Below are 18,256 nucleotides of genomic sequence, written 5' to 3'. Positions count from 1 at the left end.
GTGCGCAGACCTTGAAGTCCCCTTCCTCTTTTCTCAGTATTGAGAAAGCAAAATCGCACGACAGAGAAGAATAGAAATGAAACTTGTTCCTAAACTTCATAGCCTCTGGAAGATAAGCACAGATGTCTCCGTGCCGATCCTCCAGACTCTACTAAGCTTGCTCGTGAATCGTGAGACCTAAGCAACCTAGGGCTCTGATACCAACTATCACGACCCGAAATTTTCCACCGACAGAACCGTGATGGCACCTAACATTTCACTTGCTAGGCAAGCCAACATTAGAAAAATCATTAAACTAATTCCTTATTTCCATTCAGTAAATAACAATAATTAACTAAGATGAAATATAATAAGTGCGGAATATAATAAAACTGTATTAATTACTATCACCCGGATATGGAGTCACAATTCACGAGCATTCTAGAATTTACTACAAGTAATAGTGTGAAAGAAATTCAACTGTCTGAATGAAAGAAAACAGTAGGACATATAAGATAGACGGGGACTTCAAGGTCTGTGAATGCTGACATATCTACCTTGAGTCTCCGGACAGCAAATCAATAACAAATCTCGATCAACCTGAGCCGGTATCAAAATCTGCACAGAAAGTGCAGAGTGCAGCATCAGTACAACCGACCCCATGTACTGGTAAGTGTCGAGCCTAACCTCGGCGAAATAGTGACGAGGCTAGGACAAGACACTCACATATAACCTGAACAATATAATCATGCTAGTGGCAACAACAGTAAATAAAGCAATAACGCAAAAATAATGGGAATGGGATATAGAGTGGAGGGAATACAACATAAAGAGTGAGAATAATAAAAAGACAGAATTAAACAGAAAAATCCTTAAACGAATTGAGCAATTAAAAGGAAAACTGCACGGCATCACCCTTCGTGATTTTACTCTCAACCTCACCAAATAAATAAATAGAACGGCACGGCATCACCCTTCGTGCTTTTCACTCTTCCTCACAATATAAATAATGCATGCACGATATCACCCTCGTGCTTTACACTCTTCCTCACAATATAAATAATGCATGCACGGCATCACCCTTCGTGCTTTATACTCTTCCTCACAAATATAAATAATGCATGCACAATATTACCCTTCGTGCTTTACACTCCTCCTCACCGATCACAAAATCAATAACAATGGATAGATAAGAGTATCACAAGGAAACCAGTATTTTACCCATAATCCATAGCACAATGTAATCTCAACCTTGAATCAATATTCGAAAGTTACCAAATCTCAGTGAAACCAGATATGAGTCACCCATCATTTCAAATAACCCGATAAGCATGGATAGTAGAATTTAAGGCTACAAAATAGACAAGAATAGAATTTCACTCGCATGCTATGACTCGACAACGACACATAGATGCTCGTCACCTCACCTATACATCGTATTTAACAACCAAACACGTAGCAAATGAACACATAATACCTATTCCCTCAAGCCAAATTTAGACACGATACTTACCTCGCTCCGAAGGCCACTTAATTCTCAATCACAACTTTTCCTTTGGAATTCACCTCCAAACTACTCGTATCTATTCACAAATGACTCAATAATATCAAATATTGCTAAAGAAATCAATTATTTTTCATAAATTAAATTTCCCAAATTTTCCTCCAAAAAGTCAAAAAATCGACCCCGGGCCGCTTGGTCAAAACCCGAGGTTCGGACCAAAATCCTTTTACCCATTCACCCCCGAGCCCGAATATGTAATTAGTTTTGGAATCCGACCTCAAATTGAGGTTTAAATCCCCAAATTCTCGAAATCCCTAGTTTCTACCCTAACCCCTAATTCTACCATGAAAACTATAGATATTTGGTTGAATATTCAAGAAATGTAATGGGTAATTGAAAGAAAATGGGTTACAATCACTTACCAACAATTTGGGGAAGAAATGGCACTTGAAAAATCGCCTCTCACCGTTTGGTTTTTGAGAAAATGAATTTTTGGCTAAAATCCCGTTTTTGGATTCTGTTAAGTGCTGGGTGACAGTGTTCATCGCGTTCGCGAGAGCACTGTCGCATTCACGAAGGGTACTGGCTGCCAAGCCTACGCGTTCGTGAGACCAGCTCGCGTTCGCGATGGTTACTCCCACCCCTGGCCTTCGCGTTCGCGATAAAGGAACGACTGACTCCCTTTCCCCAATGCCTAATACTACGCATTCGCGATGGGCTTTTCGCGTTCGCGAAGGGTAACACCCCCATCGCTTCGCGTTCGTGACCAAGGCTTTGCGTTCGCGAAGAAGAAATCTTCAGCTGCCCAGTTTACTCTTCGCGTTCGCGAGAGTACCTTCGCGAACGCGAAGAAGGACATGCCAGAACACCTGCGTAAAACACCAGATTTTCAAAGTCCAAAACATCCCGTGGCCTATCTGAAACTCACCCGAGACATGGGGGCTCCAAACCAAACATGCACACAAGTCTAAAAACATCATACGAACTTGCTCGCGCGATCAAATTGCCAAAATAACACCTAGAACTATGAATTTAGCACCAAATCAAATGAAATTCTCAAGAACACTTTAAATTTTATATTTTCTTAACTAGACGTCCGAATTACGTCAAATCAACTCAGTTTCTCACCAAATTTCACAGACAAGTCTTAAATATCATAATGAACCTACACCGGGCTCCAGAAGCAGAATACGGACCTAGCACTAACAATGCCAAACATCAATCAATTCTTAAAAATAATTAATTTTCAGACTTTTAGTTTTTATCAAAAATTCATAACATGAGCTAGGGACCTCCGAATTCGATTCCGGGCACACGCCCAGGTCCCATAATTCGATACGGACCCACCAAAACCGTCAAAATATAGATTCGGGCCCGTTTACCAAAAATATTGACCAAAGTCAACTAAAATCAACTTTTAAGGCATGAATTCTTATTTTCATCAATTTTCAACATAAAAGCTTTCCGGAAACCTGCCCAGACTACACACGCAAATCGAGGAGGGTAAAAATGATATTTTAAGGCTTAAGAGCGCAGATTCGAGTTCTAAAATATAAGATGACATTTTGGGTCATCACATAATTTGTGCCTTTTCGCGTTCATGGTTGTCAAAAATTGGTGAAGCTAATTGTTTACCCGCAAAATAGATAGAGTTAAATTTATATACAGTTCTAAGGATACGTGATATAAATTAGTACAAATCAGGAAAGATAAATAAATGTGTATTGAAATAGGTTATAAAAGAAATGAATGCAAACCAGATGAACTAGTTAGCCTAAGCCTTCAAGTTTAATCACCTCCAAATTGGGTGAAGAACGATTGAATAGAAGAAACAACTTGACTTAAAATACCAAAAACCACCAAAGGATAGTATTGGCTATGTTTTCTGTATATATTAGAATGAATGTGTGTATGAATCAAATTTGCTCTTATAAATGATAACCACTCTTAATATAGTGGGGGAATCCTATTTTGAGTATAATTAAAAATACATAGTGGAGATCTCATGATAGACTAATTAATTAACTTTTCTTGATTTCCGCCGAGATTCTCTCCCCCAAATGCGGCTATAACGGCTCTTTTGTCCCTTGGCTTGATCTCGATCTTGGCCAGTCTCGGTATGGGTCGGTCTTTGGGTCTCGAGCTCGATATTGATCAGCCTTTAGGTCTCGAGCTCGATATTATGATGACGAACCTCAGTCTATCATGCTCCAATCTTGATTAATCACACAAAGAAAAAACTCGGTTTTGACCGTATAAAGATAGTCCTCTCATTTCTCGAAAAGAAGGTGGCGAGAAACGATATGATTTTTCAACCTCCGACTAGATGAATACAGACGTTTGCGACGGGCCCGATTGTGACGTATGTGACAAACGTCTCATCGGTCCGGTTACCAAGGCATTAAATGCGCGTCAGTCGATGGTCGGCCACTGCCAATTTTGAACTGTTGCTGTGAAATCTATAAATAACCCATTTATTCATTATTTCAAACTTTTGCCTTTAATCCTTTTTCATTACAATCTTCACAGTCCTTCGCCTTCTCCAAAGTTTCCTATTTCCAAGTTTTGGAATTTCTTTGCTTGTTCATCTCAAAACACAAAATACTTCAATCTCTCTTCTTCTTTGTTCACAGAAATTGAGATGGCCAAAACATCTAAAACCGTTCCGCAAAAAGAGGTTGCTTCTTTATCACGACCCGCCGACGGTGAGGATGCGGCGGAGCCATGCCTTGAGGAATTCGTTCCGGTCGGGTGTTCAATTGTCAGTGATTTTAAAGTTGAAAAACCTTCTTCGGTACCGGGTCGATGTGAGCCGATGTCGAGGTACCTGTGTACAATCACCGAGAAAATTCCCGAGAAAGTCAAACAAGAATGCAACTGGGATGATAAGCACGTGGTAGTCCCATCGCCTGATGAATCAATTACTACCCACATGGAAGGGTTCCTAAGTGTTTATACTTATCCTTTCACGTTGGGTCCTTTAGACCCTGTTATCGTTGCCTTTTGCAAGAGATACGACGTGACCCTTGGCCAGATCCATCCTTCCTTTTTGAGAATAGTGATTCCTCTCCGATTTTGCTCGAGAAAAATCGAGGGGTGTCTTTTTATCCTCGACCACCTTATGCGCCTTTATAATCCCTGACTTTATCGAGGAGGGTTAATCAAGCTTGCTCGCTGAGCCACCAAAGCACCGTTCTCGAGTATAGACGAGACTTGTGATTGAGGTTGAATGGGCCGATTTGTTCGAGTCAAAACCTCAGACCTGATCCCTGCCGATGACATGCCATTTCCTGAGAAATGGAATATGAACCGTGAGCACGTATTTCCCTTCGTTCGTTTTAATTTTGTAACTGCCTTTCATTTTCTTGATCCATTTTTTCTTTCTTGTCATAACTGTGGCTCGGATGCCCGAGCCGTTTCCAGTTCTTAAGCAATGGGTTAAAGGTCTGGTGCTGCAGAGACCGTATTTCGAATGCGCTTGGGTGGAATTATCAAAGGGTCTATGGGAGGCATGTAGTCATGGTAAGTCTCTTTCTTAATTTGTTTGTCATTTTCTCTTCTTTACTTGCTTGACCCCCCCCATTTTCCTTTTGTAGGCTTTAGGAAGGGCGTTGCCATGAGGGCCCCATCTGGTGATGAGGAGGTTCCTATCCCGAAGAAGGTTAAAGAAAAGAAGATAAAAGATGTACCGAGTTCCCCGGTCTCGGAAAAGAAAAAACCGGTGAAGAAATCTCGCAAGCCAAATGAGCCCAGTGTTACGCTTTCAGAATCGATTCACCGATTAAGGGACGAGCCCGAAGAAGGATATGAGGAATTAGCCGGTGTACGGGCTAATGTTATGATACAACAATCTTCCGAATCGACGGAAGTGAATAAGGGAAACCTGGCCATAATCCAGGAACAATAAAAAGCCGAGATTATTCTGTCTCAAGCTGAGATGGTTAAAAGGGAGACCGAGGGTAGGACTTCTCGGGCAGCAGAAGATATCTCGAGGGATGATATCGGGATAGTTGATATTAGCGGATCCCCTCAGATTTCAGATTCCATGATCCATGAGGCCAGCATGTTGGAAGGTCGATCCCACGAGGGCATTTAGGAGCCGGCCGATATCCACTATTTTTTGGATGGGCTCGAGTCAGCTGCCTTGGGGGAGGCTATCGGGTTCGGTGGATTACCAATACCAGAGAAAATATCATGGTCGGGCTCTACCGGGTCTTCATAGGTTCCAAAACTGATGGACCGATTCCCGGCCCAGAATATTGATCCTGATCGTAGGCGGAAGGTAGTGCTTTCCGTCCCGGAGGATACCCGAATTTCCTCTTCCCCCGTGGGGATTGCTAGTAACCTTCGATCCCTAGTGAATGAAGAGGATCAAGCAGTGATGAATGCAGTAGGACCCGCCTGCCTTTTCAACGAGGCCCATCATGCTCTAAATTAGGTAACTTCGATGGCATTTATGTTGTTTCTTTTATACTTGTTGTAGATAATTCTAACATTTTCCCCATATTTGTAGGCTTCAGTGTTGCATCACGAGGCTTTCCTCTGAATCCTAGAGGAGGATGAGGTCGAGTTTTGGGACCTCGCTGAGAAGAGTGACTCCTATAAACTTCTTATCAAGAAACTTCGAGCAGATTTGGCAGCGGCTCGGGATGAGCACGAGGAGATGACCGAGCAAGTATTCTGAATTCTTCACGATCGTGAAGACGAATTGGAGATAACCACTGACAATCCGATTCTGCAGGTTTGACAGAGGCTTGAACAGATTTGACGGCTCAATTCGCAGGTAAATGAGCTAATGGCCGAAGGGGAAAAATTCAAATAAAATATGGATATCCTCGCCTCCAAAATGGAGGTCGTTCAAGCGTAATTGGAGTCGGCCGAGGCCCAGCTTCGGACTGAAAAATAAAATGCCTTGGTGCAGATCAAGAGGGTTAAAAAGCTTCAGAGTCGGTTAGATTTGGCCACTTCCGATAAGGCAAGCTTGGCTAATAAACTCAAAAGTGGTCATATCTGAGGTGACCCAGGCTAATAAAAAAGCTGATGTTAAAGTGGACTAGTTCAGAATTAATGTTGAGGTTAACCAGGTCAAGGCCAAGATCATGGTCGAACATGCTAAATGGCAGGCTCGGAGAGAAACTCTCGAGGAGGTCAGTGCTCAGGGCTTCGATGTTGAGGCCGAAATTGAAAATGCCAAGGCGGAGGAAAACATGGCTCGAAGGATGGCCTTTCCTGATGAAGACTCCGATGGCTCGAGCAAATATAAAGGTGGGGAAGATCCCGAGGACGTGACCTCCGATTAAGACCAAGACATTTAGGATCTTAAGTAGTTTTTGTTATTTCTATCGAGGCTGCTTCAGCCTTTGTAAAGAATTTCCTTCGGGGCCGTGTTGCCTTTGTAAAAGATTTTGATGTATATATAAAACTTTTCCCTTCTATGGCTTGTGAATCTTTTGCCTTTTTGTTAACTTATACAAAGGTTAATAAGTGCCTTAGCATGGAATAATTATTCGAAGGTCCAAGATTGAGATAGTAAGGACCGATAGCAAGTACTGCACTCGACATTTTCTTATAGGTAGTCCCCGAGTGAATGTTCAAACTCGAACTGAGATGGCTCTTAGGCTTGATAAATAAATGTCAAGTAAAATGATTCGCTCGAACTCGAAGCAAAGTATCCCTTAGGCTTTACAGTCGAGTGAGAATAGTTTCTCGAACTCGAATTAAGGTAGCCCTTAGGCTTTATAGTCGAGTAAGAATGATTTCTCGAACTCGAATTAAGGTAGCCCTTAGGTTTTATAGTCGAGTGAGAATGATTTCTCAAACTCGAATTAAGGTAGCCCTTAGGCTTTGTAGTCGAGTGAGAATGATTTCTCAAACTTGATTAAGGTAGCCCTTAGGCTTTGTAGTCGAGTGAGAATGATTTCTCGAACTCGAATTAAGGTATCCCTTAGGCTTTGTATTCGAGTAAGAATAATTTATCGAACTCGAATTAAGGTAGCCCTTAGGCTTTGTAGTCGAGTGAGAATGATTTCTCAAACTCGAATTAAGGTAGCCCTTAGGCTTTGTAGTCAAGTGAGAATGATTTCTCGAACTCGAATTAAGGTAGACCTTAGGCTTAGTATAATTCGATCTCATTGATTTTTTGGATGGCAGTCCCCGATTTATGGGGTAATCATTCGAAATCCGGTCATGGTCGGCCCTTAAGCATGTTTGCATAACATAAGTAGAATATGAAGTAGAAGAACCTTTACGAGGTATGAGATATCGGTAAAGAAGAAATTTCTCTTTTATAGGTAATTATACATGCGTACATGTTTTGTTCCAGGGTTCGAGCAAACTATGCGGGCATCATCCGTTTGACCATTTGGCCCTTACAAATTTTTCCTATCGAGACCCTGTTGCCATGAAGTAACGATCTTGCCCGAACTTGATATTTGAGGGCAATGCCCCCCAGTATTCGAGGTTGATTGTAAAGAGGCCTTGAATACTGTTGAATTGTTCTGAGTTAGCATGATCAACGGTTGCCTCATTAAATACCTCCCCAGAAAACCAATTTAGGACAAAAACGGTCTAAGAGAAAAAGAGTGCAACGCGCGCTTTCAGACCTGAAAGCTTCATGTTGAAGAATCCATCCTTGTTTCTGCTCGAAAATCTGCAAGGGTTAGTTTCAAAATACAAATGAACATGGGAGGGTCGTACCTTAGCAGTAGTATCGTTTTAGGTGCGATACGTTCTAATTGCTCGGTAGTTGTTTGCCGTTTATCATACCGAGCTTGTAGAATCCTTTTCCGACGATTTCGAGAACCTGATACAGTCCTTCCCAGTTTCCCTTCATTCAAATTTCGAGTATTGAGGGTGAATTTTCTTAGCACCAAGTCACCGATGTTAAAATGTCGAACATTGGTTCTTCGATTGTAGTACCTTTCGATTCTTAATTTTTGGTGGGCCAATCGGACGAGAGTGGCTTCTCGTCTTTCGTCCAACAATTCTAGGCTCATATTCACGGTCTCGTTATTTGACTCCTTTGTTGCATATCGAAACTTGATGATAGGCTCTCCGACCTCGACTGGGATAAGAGCTTCGACGCCATAAACCAACGAGAATGGTGTTGCTCAGGTACTGGATTTCGATGTTGTGCGGTATGCCCATAGGACCTCGGGTATTATTTCTCTCCATTTACCTTTGGCGTCGGTCAATCTCTTCTTAAGATTTTGGATGATAGTTTTGTTGGTGATTCGGCTTGTCCGTTCCTGCTAGGATGATAAGGTGTTGATAGGATCCTTTTGATCTTGTGATCCTCGGGAAATTTAGTTAATTTGCTGTCGATGAAATATTTTCCATTATCACATAAAATCTCGGATGGCATCCCGAATCGACATATGATGTGGTCCCAAATGAAGTCTATCACTTCCTTTTCTCTGCCTTTCTCGAAAGCCCGTGCTTCAACCCATTTAGAGAAATAATCGGTCATAAACAAAATAAATCGAGTCTTACCTGGGGCCGATGAGAGGGGGCCGATAATGTCCATTCCCCATTTCATGAAGGGCCATGGGGATAAGACCGAGTGGAGTAGTTCCCCGGGTTGATGAATCATGGGCGCATGCCTTTGGCGTTCGTCGCATTTTTGAATGAACTCCCCTGCATCCTTGACCATATTAGTCCAATAATACCATGCTCTGATTACTTTGTGGACCAGCGAATCGGCACCAGAATGATTTCCACAAGTGCCCTCGTGAATTTCCCATATGATGTAATCTGTATCTCCCGGTCACAAACATATTGCCAATGGTCCATCGAACGTCCCTCTAAACAGTGTTCCGTCTTCTGACAAGGTGAACTGTGCTGCCTTTGTGCGCAGAGCTCTCGATTCCTTCGGATCCGATGGAAGCTTCTTGTTCTTAAAGTACTCTATGTATTTGTTTCTCCAATCCCAGGCTAAACTCGTGGAGTTTATCTCAGCGTGACCTTCTTCGATTACCGATCTCATAAGTTGTACGACAATCCCCGAGTTGAGTTCGTCATCTTCGACCGATGAACCTAAGTTTGTGAGAGCGTCGACCTCGCAGTTCTGTTCTCAAGGTACATGTTGCAAGGCCCATTCCTTAAATCGATGTAGAGTCGCCTCTAGTTTATCCAAGTACCTCTGCATTCGATCTTCTCGGACTTCAAAAGTCTCGTTAACTTGGTTTACCACGAGGAGGGAATCACACTTAGCCTCTATGACTTCTGCTCCCAAGCTTCTAGCTAGTTCGAGACCTACAATCATGGCTTCATACTCGGCCTCATTGTTAGTCAATTTTGTAGTTCTGATAGACTGTCTAACTACATTACAAGTTGGTGATTTTAGCGCGATGCCTAGTCTGGACCCCTTCGCATTTGAGGCACCATCCGTAAAGAGGGTTTAGACTCCCAAAGAGGTACCCGATTTTATTAGTAGTTCTTTTTCAACCTTGGGTACGAAGTCCAGTGTAAAGTCAACCACGAAAGTCCTCTAAGATTTGAGATTTGATGGCAGTTCGGGGTCGATACTCAAAATCGTACCCACTGATTTCTATGGCCCAAAGAGTTACATGACCATGGATAAGCCATAGCCGAATTGATGACCACCATGAATCAACTAGCAATGGCTCAAATTCAACAAGTGCAAAACCCTAGGCAAGTCAATGCCATGGAGGGAATAAACATTATGGTAAACAAATGGAAAACAAAAGGTCCCTAAGTGCAACAACGAGTGAAAAAATTGTGCAAGATGATAGTGGGTTTGATCAAGATGATTCTTACCATAACGAAGTAGAGTAGGTGCATTACGTGAACAACTTTCAAGGGCAATGAAAGAATTTTTAAGTCCCAAATCAATAATAATAGCGACCTCAAAACAATCAAGGCAATTGAAATTCTAGCAACCAAGGTAATTGGAGTGGTGGAAACAATCAAGCGAATTGGCATAACAACCATCAAGGAAATTGGAATGGAAAAAATAAGGAAACTGGGGAGGTAATAATCAATGAGGATGGAACAATAATCAAGGAAACTGTGGGTCGGGTTTTCAAAGGCCACCGATGTATCAACAACCGAAAAACCTGCCTCCTTATCCTTCCCATGGTCCTAGTTCTTCAACCAATGAGATGGGGCGTATTGAGAACATGTTCAAGTAAATGATGGAAAAGAATGCCGATTCGGATGCCCAACTTGCCACACAAACACAACATCGATCTGAAACTTAGAAGTGCAAATAGGACAAATCTCTCAAGCTTTAATTTCATCCTAAGAGGGCACTACCAAGTGACACGGTAGTAAACCTAAAGGGTGGTAACAACACGGGTCATGCCATGGACGTTACTACTAGGAGTGGAAGAGGTGGGAATGTACCCACCTCAAGTCAAAGGCAACTTGTGGATGATGAGCAAGTGGTACAAGAATAAGAGGTCCCGAACGATGTGGTGCAAATAAATGATGAAGTTCGGATTGATATTGATGATAATGTGGAAGAGACTAAAGAGGAAGTGAACCCGTCTAGGGATCACATTATTGACATACAGGAACCGGTAGTGCAAAAGGTAAGGTGCCATTGCCTAAGCCTATTCCTCCATATCCTCAAAGGCTTGCCAAGCATAATTGTGAAAACCAATTCAAGAAGTTTATTCAAATGATGAAGAGTCTCTCAATCAATGTACCATTAGTTGAAGCCTTGGAACAAACGCTTGGTTATGCAAAGTTTATGAAAGATTTGGTGACAAAGAAGTGGTCGATGAATTTTGAAATAATTAAAGTCACTCATCAAGTGAGTGCAATTGTGCATTCAATGGCTCCTAAATTGGAAGATCCCGGTACTTTCACAATCCCCTGTACCATTGGATGTGTCAAGTTTGCTAAAGCTCTTTGTGATCTTGGGGCAAGTATCAATTTACCCTATTCATTTTTCAAGACCTTGGTAATTGGTCAACCAAGACCCATATCTATAAGATTACAAATGGCCGATCGTACCATGAAGAGTCTGTCATGAGTGATTGAATATGTATTGGTTCGTGTTGATAAATTCATTCTTCTGGCAGATTTTGTCATTCTTGATTGTGAAGTGGATTATGAGGTGCCTATTATTCTTGGAAGACCTTTCCTTGCTACATGGAATGCTCTTTGTAATATGGAAGCCAGATTACTCACTTTCCGGGTGGATGATGAAAAAGTCATATTCCATGTGTGCAAGTCTATGCGGAAATTTGATGGTGGTCACAAATGACAAGAATTAATTGGTTCCTAAATGAACGGTGACCGGTTGAAGAGTGTGATGGACTATCGCAAGCTCAACAAAGCCACAAGGAAGGATCATTTTTCACTTCTCTTCCTTGACCAAATGCTTAATAGTTTGGACGGCCATGCTTTCTATTGCTTTCTATATGGATATTTAGGCTACAACCAAATCCTTATCACTCCGTAAGATCAAGGAAAAACAAATTTTATATGTCCCTATGGTACTTTCGCCTTTAAGCGGATGCAATTTGGTTTATGTAATGCACCGATGACTTTTCAAAGGTACATGATGGCTATCTTCAGGGACATGGTGGAGGAATACCTTGAAGTTTTTATGGATGAGTTCTCGATGGTTGGGGATTCCTTTTATGATTGCTTGAAAAATTTGGATAAATTATTGGCAAGATGTGAAGAAACGAATTTGGTACTAAATTGGGAGAAGTGTCATTTTATGGTCGAGGAAGGCATTGTCCTTGTCCATAAGATCTCAAAGAATGACATTGAAGTTGAAAAGGAAATGATTGAGGTGATTTCTAAACTTTCACCTCTAAATTCGGTGAAAGGCGTGCAGATTTTCCTAGGCCACGCGGGGTTTTACCGGCGTTTCATAAAAGATTTCTCTAAAGTGGTGAACCCGTTTTGCATGATTCTAGAGAAAGATGCTAAATTTCACTTCAATGATGATTGCATGAGATCCTTTAAATTGTTAAAGTTTAAGTTGACAACCACTCCCATTATCACTGCTCCTAATTGAAGTATCCCTTTTGAGCTCATGTGCTATGCTAGCGACGTAGCAGTTGGGGTTGTTTTGGGGTAGTGCATCAATAAGATTTTTCATCCGGTTTACTATGCTAGTAAGACTGTGACAGTGCCCAATTCAACTACACCATTACGGAGAAAGAGCTCATTGCCATTGTGTTTGCAATTGAGAAGTTCCACCCGTACTTGATGGGTGTAAAAGTTATTGTCCACACGGATCATGCGGCACGTCGTTATCTTATGAACAAGAAAGATTCAAAACCTCGGTTGATGAAATGGGTGATTTTATTGCAAGAGTTTGATATCGACATCCAAGATCGAAGAGGGAGTGAAAATCAAGTGGCAGACCACTTATCCCGTTTGGAGAAGGAGGGGAGGTCGCATGATGGCCATGAAATCAATGACTCCTTCCCTGATGAGCAACTCTTGGCTATTTCAATGAAAGAGGTTCCATGGTTTGCGTATCTAGCAAACTTCCTTGTGTGTGGAGTCATCCCGGATGAGTTCTCTTCAAATCAAAGGAAGAAGCTCAAGCAGTATTGTCAAGATTATTATTGGGATGAGCCATACCATTTCCGGATTTATACGGATGGGGTAATTAAAAGATGTGTACTGGAAGAAGAGCAAAGTGATATTCTTGGGGCTTGTCATTCTTCGCAATATGGTGGTCACCATGGTGGAGCAAGAACGGCGGTCAAAGTGCTAAGTTGCGTTTTCTATTGGCCCACTCTTTACGAGGATGCGAGTGAGTTAGTGAAAACATGTGACGAATGTTAAAGGGGCGGTGGAATCTCGAAGAAGAATGAAATGCCTCTCACTACTATTTTAGATATTGATATCTTTGATGTATGGGGTATTGACTTCATGGGTCCTTTTGTGAGTTCTTTTGGAAACACCTACATTTTGGTCGCGGTTGATTATGTTTCTAAATGGGTTGCGGCTTCTCTACCCAACAATGAGGCAAGAAGTGTGGTGGAATTCTTGAAGAATAATATTTTCACAAGGTTTTGTAGTCCGAGGGATATCATAAGCGATGGGGGGTCGCATTTTTGCAACAAGGCTTTTGACACTTTACTTAGCAAGTATGGTATTACTCATTAAGTTACGACTCCCTATCACCCACAAGCTAGCAGTCAAGTGGAAGTCTCCAACCGGGAGATAAAGTGTATCTTGTCCAAAATAGTGAATGCTAACCGAACGGATTGGTCCAAGAAGCTAGATGATGCATTATAGGCTTATCGGACAGCTTATAAAACACCTATCGGAATATCTCCATATTGGTTGGTGTCCAGAAAAGCTTGCTATCTTCTGGTGGAATTTGAGCACAAAGCTATATGGGCTCTAAAGAATTTGAGCCTTGATTGGGATGTAGCAGCTAATTTGAGGGTTGCACATTTGAATGAATTGGATGAGTTCCGCTACCATGCTTATACAAGTTCGTCCTTGTATAAAGCAAAGATGAAATATCTTCATGACAAATACATTTGGAACAAAGAGTTCAAGGTGGGTGATCTTGTATTGTTTTTCAACTCACAATTGAGGATGTTTCCCGGAAAGCTAAAATCTAAATGGAGTGGCCCCTTTGAAATTGTGGATGTGACACCCTTTAGTGTATTGGACTTGAAGAACAAAAGCAATGAGGTATTCAGAGTCAATGGTCACCAGGTAAAGCTCTATTTGGGAAAAGTTGGTGATGAACACGTCGTGGCGATGATACATTTCAAATGATGGTAATCTACGTCATGTCGCGACGTTAACTCTGGTGCTTCTTGGGAGGCAACCCGTGTGTTTTTCTTTTCTTTGCTTCTCTTGTAGTTAAGAGTTATTTTTTAGCTAACTTAATTTGAAGTGTGCTGCATGTATGAGTGTGTTTTACAGGAATTGTGCCCGGAAATCTGGCTAAGTGTGGAAAGACCGCATAATTTTAGTTGCTGAAGCAATAAGGTGCTATGCGGTCGCACAATTAAATTGCGAACTGCACAAATTGAAGGTTGAAACTAATAGCTCCCTAGAATTGGCCTGTAAGAAAAATGGACGATTTGCGGCAGCAACAACAATTTTGCGGTCTGCAACAAAATCTGGGGACGCAAACACAATTTTGCGGACCGCAAAATAAAAGGGCAACTGAGCCTCCCAGGTAACCGAGTGCGGACAACAATTAGAATTTTGCGACTGCACTCAAGCCTCTTTCCCTTAGAAAAAATAGACAAGTATAAATAGAGGTCTTAGGGCTACTGTTACCCTTTTCGCTCTCTGAACTCATAACTTGTACTAATTTGAAATCCCTTGCTAAATCATCTGCCCACACATCTATCAACGGTTAATCACTCATATCTTGCACCCATTCACATCTACTATGCTTCATAATCTTGTTCATTTCTTTTAATTTTTAGATTTTGGGGGAAAATTTAGACCATTTGTCTGTTGAATCTAATTGAACAACCATGTGGGATAAATTTGTAGTGGGTAGACTGGAAAATGATCTAGGGGGAATGGGTCAATAGATTTTCATGCATATACGTTATTTCCATGTCAAAATTGAGCAAAACTTACAAGCCTTGGAATAAAAAATGACTATCTGTTCGTAATTTTGCAATATGTGGCCGCACAAAAGATTGTGTGGTCTGCAGAACGTGAGTCTAGGGTACTTTAGTAAGGAACGGTTATGCGGCCGCAAAAACAATTTGTGAACCGTAGAAATCCCATTGCAGCCGCAAATCAGTTTATTTCCTTTGATCAAAGAGTTGTCAATTTAACCGCCTTCATCAGCTTCCGTGAATGGTGTCCAGTGAGGTCTCTCACTCTTGAGCAACAGTTCCAGTTGAAAGAACTAGAGAAGTATAACCCTGCAGTTTTGAGGCAATTTCGAGAATGCAAAGAGTGGATGTGGTTTACCCAGAGGGTGGTGGATGCGAAGGAGTGCCTTGTCCGAGAAATCTACACCAATGTGGCACATATCAAGAAAGAGACAAAGGTGACTAAAGTGAGGAACCTCAAAGTGCGATTTGATCAGCACACATTGAACACCTACTTGGGGTTTGATGATGTCCAGACCACAGAGTACTTAGAAAAATGTGCACTTGGGGATGCAGCTGGTCCCTGGATAGTAGAGATTCTGGCAGCTCTGGGGCCACCACCACCATGGATCACAATAGGGGTTGCTATTCACAGGAGTACACTGAGCTTTGAGGCAAAGGAGTGGCAAACCTTTGTATGCAATAGACTAGACCCGTGCCAGAATGAGACATATCTTCTGATCCCTCGAGTTGTTCTATTTGCTTCCATTATGGCCGGGTACCCTATCAATGTGGGTATCGTGATGTCGGCCAATATCTTTATGGTCGCTCAGCAAGCTGACACATACTACCCGTATCCCAACACCATTACAAGGTATCTCACGGATGCGAAGGTAAAGGCGAGGGACTTTGACACAAAGGTGCGGACGAAGAAGCCTTACTCATGTTATTTATTGAAGGATGCACACAACCCTAAGAAACAGGGTCAGCCGTCTACCACCATATGCCAGTCTGATGAGCCATCGGTGGTAGTTGCAGAGGCAGTTGATATTCCATCCACTTCAGCCGAGCCTTTATCTAGTGTCGTAGTTATGCCTCCACCACCATCCTCAGTTCCTACTGCAGTCCCTATCACAGGTTCCACCTCGGCTTTGAAGCCGGTGCTCGTGCTTTCTGCCCTACTTTCTGCGCTGCGAGTCTCCCAGACATTGGCGAGCCTCAACAACTGGATATAGACAGTCACTACAAAGCTGTATGACTTATCATGTACTGTTTCACCACAGTCTACTATTCTAATACCTGAGATACCCCCATAAGTGGAAGAAACATTGAAGAAGCTCGTGGAGAACCAGAACACAATCATGACTACATTGGTGCAGCATGGGTCAGTGATCGAAGAGCTGGAAAAAGAAGTAAAGAAGATGAGAAAGTCCCAGGCGTCCACGAAGTCTGTGGACAAGCTCCGGAGATAGGTTACCAAGCTTGCAGTAGCCGGAGACATTCCTTTTGACATGCTGATTCACCCACATCACCTAGGCCGGATCTTACAGCACCAGCTGGCTAGTCTAAGGAGCCAGACACTCCCAGAGTTGAGGATGATGAGATCCAGTTGGATGAGACTGAGGGCGGTGACGTTGCTATGGACACAGAGATGTCCAAGGAGCCATAGGGAGTTTTCTTCACTTTTACCTTTTCTTTACTCTTATTTTGTGAAGCATTGGGGACAATGCTGATATTTATTCGAGGGGTGGAGTTTATTTGATCTTATGAGATGTTTCTGAGACAATCGACTTGTATTACCTTGACATTATTTTCTTCTCTTTCCATATTCTGTATATTCTCTCTCCTTTTCTCTCATTATGTATATATCTTCTCCTTCTCCTTCATTATGCTTTCAATAGTTTTTGCTTTGTATCTTCTTTATGTTTATTTTCTTATTAGTTAATGCTTAATTTAGTATCTTCCTTTTAAATTAGTAGCCTCTTTCTAATTTAATAACTTCTTTTTGAATTAGTATCTTCTTTTGGATTTAATAGCTTCATTTTTTGTTTTAGTAGATAATAAGCCTTTGGTTTTCTTAATGCCACAGTTCTTTCCAAAGGTAGTTCTTGTGTGAACCGGGTGACTCTTCCCAACGATGGATGGCATGACAACCTTCTTAAGGAACTGCATCCGTTTTTATTATTTAGATAATAATGGTAGGAGTAATGAATAAAAATACCTAATTAAGTCATTTCGAAGAGTCAAACATGTTTCACTTGGCACCAACACACTTAACTACGTGCTTATGGTTAGAAATAAGGTGTTTGAAAGAAATAGCTCTAGTTAGTGACTTTGTGACTCTTATGTGGACTTAGGAAACCATCGAGTGGTTTAATCGAACCATAGTGATTTTCAATCTTGAATGTGGTCATTGTGGGCCCTCGACTCTATCCTATTTAACAATCCAGTTACGTGAGTGATGAGATACTTTGTTGCTAGTCCAAGTACCCGTGTGAAAGGTCTAAAACTTGCCCCGAATGTATTTCAAGGCGAAATCCTAAGTTTTTCTTGGCTTGAGAAGTGATTGTAGGCTTTCCTTGGCCTGTTTGATTTTTTTATTGCCTACCAATGATGTCATCCCTAGTCAACCTCTTCGAGCCTTTAGCCTTTCTCATTTGAAAACCATGTTACAAGCCTTTACCCGTTCTATTATGATCCTCTCTTGGCACCCGAGCTTTCCTTAACACTAATGTGAAATAAATGGCTAAAAATGTAAGTTTGGGGGAGAGACGAGGAAATTGAAAAAGGGTATCAAGCCACAAAAGAGAAAAGAAATGATGATAAGAAAAAGCAAATCAAAAAGGGAGAAAATGAATGTCATGATCAAGAAAGAGTGATTTTAAGTGTCTCTAGTTGCCCAAGGAAAAGAAGGTGACTAAAAGAATTGGCAAGGTGTGAGCCGAGAATAAAAAGATGGAGTTCTTAAGGAAAGGTGTAATCACTCAACCATATTATATCCAACCCTAACCCAAAAGGCTTCATTGCATCCTAAAAGAAGTCCTACCTGATTTCAAGCCTAGTAACCTTATATTAGTGGCGATCTACATGAAGGGTAAGCCTATGGTACTTGAAGTCGTACTTACGACATTCTCTTGAGAGAGATGAGTGAACCTTTCATAAGCCTTTGGATTAAGGGCTAAAATTCTTAAATGAGATATGAAAACGGGGAGTAGAGGAGGAGAAGTTTAGAATCCACAATGACCTATATGAG

Source organism: Nicotiana tabacum, chromosome 18, assembly GCF_000715075.1.
Source record: "Nicotiana tabacum cultivar K326 chromosome 18, ASM71507v2, whole genome shotgun sequence".
Classification (NCBI taxonomy): Eukaryota; Viridiplantae; Streptophyta; class Magnoliopsida; order Solanales; family Solanaceae; genus Nicotiana; species Nicotiana tabacum.
This window is presented reverse-complemented; position numbering follows the sequence as displayed.